General features: G+C 42.3%; 1 long non-coding RNA gene across 1 annotated transcript; it reads left to right on the top strand.

The window, feature by feature from the left end:
- The first annotated feature begins 1,402 nt into the window (after positions 1 to 1,402).
- On the top strand, positions 1,403 to 4,497 carry LOC143475772 (uncharacterized). Its single transcript, XR_013121112.1, has 4 exons — positions 1,403 to 1,514; positions 2,300 to 2,473; positions 2,745 to 2,802; positions 3,908 to 4,497. It is a non-coding gene; the product is annotated as an uncharacterized LOC143475772 (long non-coding RNA).
- Positions 4,498 to 5,968: the final 1,471 nt, after the last annotated feature.

Below are 5,968 nucleotides of genomic sequence, written 5' to 3'. Positions count from 1 at the left end.
GACGTGCATTGATCTCAGTCTGCCTCAGCAGATCGCTGTACTTGATGTAATTTATAGGTTTTCTTCTAATAACTTTACTTTTCTCCTCTGCATGAAGAATGACGAGCCCGGCGTTGCATAACCAACCCAATAAGTCATCAGCCATCTTGGGCCTTTCTCAGCCGGGCCATCCGAGGGTTCGCAAATTAAAAAATATGACAGGTTTCTAGACAACGCAGCGTGGACAGGGCACGCGGACCTGACATGTCTCTGGAACGGATAGAGTGAAAGTGGCATATTCTGGAGGCGACCCCTGGATACAGAGTTTTTGAATACATAAATGGACTTCGTCCAGCCCTGTAGTACGCTTAAACAAATCTTCATTTGGTTTGTTGTGTTCTCGCACCTATTATTCTCTTAATCTGTAGTGTTTCACACTCTTCTCTCTATGTAACTCCATTGGCCCTTCCCCAGTTATCTCTCTCTCTCTCTCTCTCTCTCTCTCTCTCTCTCTCTCTCTCTCTCTCTCTCTCTTCCCCCCCCCCCCCCCCCCCCCCCCCCCCCCACTGACATGCATCACATGTTCTGGGAGAGCAATCAGGGATATTAAATGTAAGTGCCATACACCTCTCGTTCCTGCCTTTCTAATTACATGCACTGAGGAGCTCAGGCCGCGAGGAAAGCTTGCCTTAAGCCACAGCACCCCAGAGGTTAGTCCCTGCCTCTCCCCCTCTCCTCTCCTCTCCTCTCCTCTCCCCTCTCCCCCTCCCCTCTCTGCCCCTGTCATTCCTCCCATACCCGCCAGCTTTCTCGCCTTTATTGCGACATATTAATATCATTAAATTAATTAGTAGGTGGTGCGTTTGGAGATTTAAGGGATAATGAAGTGTTAAGCTTATAGCCTGGATGTCTTAACTATTCTTGCTCTCTGGGGAGTTACATGTAACCTCTGATTTATGTTGAAAAGGTAGTTGTTTAAAGTCTGTTTTGTACACAACACTCTGAAAATGTATCACATTCTTAACACATTCCATACCTCTCTGAGAAAATATCGAGGGAAACATAAGAAGCGCTAGGTAACACCTAGTGTTTTAGGAGGACAAGGCATCTAAATATAGGATGGTCCTTTTGGGAAGAGACATACACTTTCATATGGAGCACTTTGTCTTTTGTTGGTAGCAGTGGTGGTTTTATTCTCCACGGAGGCCCGGTGACTCTCTCAGGTGGAACAGGCCCGCTGCTCCTCTTCACCTCCAGACTAAATCTCCAACAAAAATCACGATTGTTCGGAGCACCTCAAGGGATGTGTATATGTGAACAGTGGGAGTGAGGTGGATCTAAGATTCAGGGGGAGAATCAGTAGGGGGAATCTATTTAAAGTAACACCTGGGAATACTAGCTACGCTTAAACTCTTCTCATTAACCCTTCTTGGTTGCCTTCGTACACACCTCCAACCTAGCCTTGGCTTGTGCAGGGCAGAAAGATCAAATGTAGGAAGAGTCCTGTCACCCTGGAGGAAGTCAATGACTTGCAGGTTTGTGTATTACTTGAAGATTTGGGTATTTGAATATTAGAGTTGCATTCAAATTCCATCAAATGCCAATATTCTTCCTTGCTGGCCAGAGTATGTAAGTATGTTGGTTGTGAATATAAATGAAGTATTCTTTTTTTATTCACAAACAAAGTGTGTTTTGTGTAACAAAAATAACCAACAACAAAAAAAAAGGTTAAACGGTGTATTTACAGGTTTATACAAGGTTCAAGGGCACACTTCTGTGGAAGCTTCCTTGTTTAAGATTAGCTGGTCAGATGATATCGGCTTTGTATCACAGTCCTGTTCACAAAAGCGCACACAAACAAACAAACAGATGGCCACATTCCCCATTAAACAGACATCAGATAATCTTCCCAGCTTGACCATGAAGCAATCATATGGGACTCCCTCAAATGAAGCCATTGGGCAAATTGTGCATAGCAGAGGGACTTTTATACAGTTCCAGCAGGCGAGAATGGTCTTCGATGTGTTTGATTGTGTAGTTGTGTGTGGGTGTGTGTGTGTGTGTGTGTATGTGTGTGTGTGTATGTTCATGTTTATGGTACTGTTCCATATCTACCCCCAGGGTTCTATGTAGTGTAGTTAACCCAGTGCCACACAGTGAAGCCCAGCACACATAGCTCTTGTTGTTTTTACCTCCTGCCCCTAGTCCTGCCCCTAGTCCTGCCCCACGTCCTGCCCCACGTCCTGCTGCTGAACCCATTATTCCACTGCATCTGTATTTTACAGCGCTCTGCAATGAAAATCTTTCCTCCCTCCATTAGATTCATTTCCTGGGCTTTACATGGTCGATCGCTGCCTCCGAATGAGAAGACAACCAGGCCGCGCTGCATAATCTCCCCGCCCAGGAACCAGTCAGTGGGGGGATCATAATCCGCCGTTTGTTATGGGGAAGTGATGATCTCAGGAGCAGCGTGGCAGCGGTACGGGGAGGCCAGGTGAGGTAGGAAGCCCAGAAGCAGAGCTCGTTAGCTGGGCACACCGAGCTGCCCACTGCTACTGTATAATGGTGAGAAGGATGTTTCTAATATACACATGGGCATGTTCATTAGTAAGACTTCCAATAAATATGCCCCTGATGCAGTGGGTAATACTGCAGGTTTGGGCGTAAAAGAAAGCAGAAGAGCATGTCAAGAACATGTGCACAATGATTGTTGCTAAAGAATGAAAATGGAGTGGTGTGTGTGTTTTTTTTTTTTTTTTTAATAGGCAATTGCTGTCTCTATGGTAACAAGCTGACCATTAGTCCAGTCTAAAGTGCACAAAGGTAATAGCTACACCCCTGACCTTGCAATGAAAAATCTATTTCATATGTGTGTGTGTGTTTTTTAAAAGAATTTTCTTATTTTTCCTTTGCATGGGATGGACGGTGTTCTCTGTGATTTTTCCTGCATTTGTTTTGGCAAAATCCATTGGTGGTTTAATTGGCTGAGCAGTGATCATTTGGTTTATGTTAGGTTCATGCTAATTCATAAAGCAATGATGGATAAAGGCAATGAAACAGTAATAGCTCTGTGAATTAGTAAGAACTTAATTGCTTTTAAAGCGTTAAAGTGTTTCTTTTTAAAAATAGACATATTTGAAATATTAGGTTGTAGAGATGCTGTCTGTAAAAAGGCTTGAATCTTTACTTGAACACATTAAGTAAATATTATTCACTTCATTAGATTAATCGTTTTAAATGAAGTGTTCTAAGCAAAACTCTCAGTGATGATGGTTACTTTACAGGTGTTAGCATATCTTTGCTACTCATTACCATTTTGGTATCTAACTAGCTGTCTACCTAGATACCAGCCCTGGTTCTTGACAGTGGCTCTGCTCCAACACCAGTCATAACATTATTGTACATCATATACATCTTTCTCCAGAGAAACGCAATAACTTGCGACCTTGTATAGAACATACTGTGTCAAATATTTTACAGACATTAAGACATCAAATGACATCTGTATATTAAGCATTGTACCAAACTAGTCATTCAGCAGAGCTGGAAACCCAGCCCAGATCTGAACACATTTGACTCATAAACAGAGAGTTTAACATAGAGCATTAACATAGAGAATTAACATAGACCATTGACATAGACCATTAACATAGAGCATTAATAAAGAGCATTTACATGGAGCATTAACATGGAGCATTAATACAGAGCATTCACATGGAGCATTAACATGGAGCATTAATACAGAGCATTAACATGGAGCATTAACATGGAGCGTTAATACAGAGCACTTACATGGAGCATTAACATAGAGCATTAATACGGAGCATTAACATGGAGCATTAATACAGAGCATTAATATTCACAGAGTCATGTAGCAGCACAACATGCTGTATGTGTTTTTATGCTTTTGATTTTATATCTCCTTTAGATGATCTGATGTGAAACTATGAGGGCATGACATGTAGGTCTTTAATCTCTCGCACAAATGAGAAGAGAGTGGGAAAGGCAAATGAGACCCGGCAAACGAGACCGGGCAAACGAGACCAGGCAAACGAGACCGGGCAAACGAGACCAGGCAAACGAGACCGGGCAAACGAGACCGGGCAAAAGAGACCAGGCAAAAGAGACCAGGAAAACAAGACCCAGCAAACGAGACCAGGCAAACGAGACCAGGCAAACGAGACCCGGCAAACGAGACCCGGCAAACGAGACCAGGCAAACGAGACGGTGCGAGTGATACTGGGGATATGAGACCGGGCATATGAGACCGGGCAAGCGAGACCGGGCAAGCGAGACTGGCCAAATGAAACTGGGCAAACCAGACCGACCAATGGAGACTGGGCAAACCAGACAGGCCAATCAAGACCGGGCAAATGAGAGCCAGCAGGGATGAAGCACCATGCTGCCACACATTCACTCCTGAGACACATGGCTACCGACCCGTACCGAACGCTCAGCAACCAACCATGCTTCAGGGTATTTTTAAAAATCCTCTCTAAAAAGATCTGATCCGGTCTGTGTGTGAGTGTGTTTTCATTCTGTGAAGGTCTAGGTTCACAGAAGGATTCATTAAAAAAACATTACATTATTAAAGCATTAATTACATTTACTAAGTTTGAATGTACTTCAATGAGTTGTAATAGAAACTCAGTGTATTCAAGCTTCTTCATTTGCTATTCCTCCAATCAACCTTTCCTGGGCCATTAAGACTTCTGTGTTTAAGATATAAAGCAAATAATGACTATTTTTTTACCCAGATTTAACAGTGAAAATGTGTAATCTTATAAACCTAAACCAGTACTGTATATTAGAATTGTACATTTGAAAATCACTCAATCAGTATTTATTTATTTCAGAAGCTCTTTTGATGCCTAGATTTACCAGTTTTCCCATTCTGTAACGTAGCCATTACATTTGCAGCACAATTGTCCATGGTGCTAACAAGTGTTTAGTCCATGTAGTAACAGAATTCTTAATCCTGGCAGTAACAGACACCTTAATCCAGACACTGACAATCTTATTAATCTTAACACTAATAGATTCCTTAATATTGTAAATAACAGACACCTTAGTCCTAACAATAATATAGCCTACTTCTTAATCCTGACACTAACAAAGTCAATAATCTTAACACTAATGGATTCCTCATTCTTGTAAATAACAGACAATAACAAACCCCTTATTCCTGGCACTAACAAACTCTGAAAACTTAGAACTAACTAACACAACCCTTAAAGCTGTTTCAGCGATCCTTAATTCCTCTGTCCTAGACTAAAGAATGATTTTTAAAGGAGAATTTCTACTGCCCACTCTTAATCTCGATCTAGTGTCTGTTCGTGTTGCAATCCTCGAATGTTAGCGACTGTAATATGGGCCTGGAGACTCATTTGCTTCACCTTTCCATAAAGGTCAAGTCTAACTGAGACTGAGACTAATGCACTTTTTGGGATTTCATTCACAGTGTGGGAACTCTTTTATGGAGACGACAGGGATGGGGTACTCAAAGGCCGACTGCGCCGGTTTTAGCAACATTTCTGGTGGGGACTGTCTGAAATTGGGAGCAGACACGTTCTCAAGCTGTGCTGCTATCTGCCCGAATCTGCCAATATGGCACAGCGGAAGCACATGAAAATGAGACCGTGAGGAAAGCTTCATGTCGCAGGCCATTAAAAAGTACCTTCTGCAGTTGTGGTGTATTGAAAAGGACCCTGCCTGACACATTTGTTAAGAGTGATTCATCCACTGGACGTGATTCCAACTGGATGGTATTCATCCAGTTCATGATTTCACAAGAGTGGGAATCTGTCATGATAAATCATGTTCATCTAAGCACTGTCACTCTTTTGACGGTGACTACGACAACAGCAAAATGATACAAATTGTATCGTTAATTAAAATAGATTAAATATTTACTTAGTTTGCCTGGTCTTCGAAGCGCATTGCGTAAGTTGTTTCCTGGTGAGACATATTTCACTGGCGGTGTTCCTAC

Source organism: Brachyhypopomus gauderio, chromosome 14 (genome assembly GCF_052324685.1).
Source record: "Brachyhypopomus gauderio isolate BG-103 chromosome 14, BGAUD_0.2, whole genome shotgun sequence".
In the NCBI taxonomy this organism is placed as follows: Eukaryota; Metazoa; Chordata; class Actinopteri; order Gymnotiformes; family Hypopomidae; genus Brachyhypopomus; species Brachyhypopomus gauderio.
The sequence above is the reverse complement of the archived record's forward strand: the minus strand, read 5'-3'. Positions and strand labels throughout refer to the sequence as shown.